The sequence below is a fragment of the Hyla sarda genome, chromosome 7, assembly GCF_029499605.1.
Source record: "Hyla sarda isolate aHylSar1 chromosome 7, aHylSar1.hap1, whole genome shotgun sequence".
In the NCBI taxonomy this organism is placed as follows: domain Eukaryota; kingdom Metazoa; phylum Chordata; class Amphibia; order Anura; family Hylidae; genus Hyla; species Hyla sarda.
Window position 1 is genome coordinate 1,340,270 of NC_079195.1, and position 774 is coordinate 1,341,043.

The 774-nt window shown below is 51.0% G+C and overlaps 1 long non-coding RNA gene across 1 annotated transcript in view; it reads right to left on the reverse strand.

Moving 5' to 3' along the window:
• LOC130281623 (uncharacterized) overlaps window positions 1–120 on the reverse strand; it is a 1,023-nt gene extending 903 nt beyond the window's left edge. Inside the window, exon 1 of the long non-coding RNA XR_008846059.1 lies at window positions 1–120. This exon is cut by the window's left edge and continues 598 nt beyond it. This is a non-coding gene — a long non-coding RNA (uncharacterized LOC130281623).
• Window positions 121–774: the final 654 nt, after the last annotated feature.

Consider the following 774-nt stretch of genomic DNA (forward strand, 5'->3'; position numbering starts at 1 on the left):
GGTCCTCCTGGGTCTCCTCCATAGTGGGGTCCTCCTGGGTCTCCTCCATAGTGGGGTCCTCCTGGGTCTCCTCCATAGTGGGGTCCTCCTGGGTCTCCTCCATAGTGGGGTCCTCCTGGGTCTCCTCCATAGTGGGGTCCTCCTGGGTCTCCTCCATAGTGGGGTCCTCCATAGTGGGGGTCCTCCTGGGTCTTCTCCATAGTGGGGTCCTCCTGGGTCTCCTCCATAGTGGGGGGTCCCTCCTGGGTCTCCTCCATAGTGGGGTCCTTCTGGGTCTCCTCCTTAGCGTTTCATTTCATATAAATGTGGACGGATAGTTTGCGCTGACACTGATGCTCCCTGAGCCTGCAGGACAGCTTGAATATCTGTGGAACTTGTTTGGGGCTGCTTATCCACCATCCGGACTATCCTGCGGTGACACCTTTCATCAGTTTTTCTCTTCCGTCCACACCCAAGGAGATTAGCTACAGGGCCATGGGTTGTAAACTTCTAGAATCTTCTACGAATCTAGATCTCTGGAGATGGACTTGTAACCTGGAGATTGTTGATATTTTTCCACAATTTTGGTTCCCAAGTCCTCAGACAGTTCTCTTCTCCTCTTTCTGTTGTCCATGCTTAGTGTGGCACACACAGACACACAATGCAAAGACTAAGTGAACTTCTCTCCTTTTTATCTGCTGTCAGGTGTGATTGTTATATTGCCCACACCTGTTACTTGCCCCAGGTGAGTATAAAGGAACATCACAGGCTGGAAACAATCTTATTTATCCACAA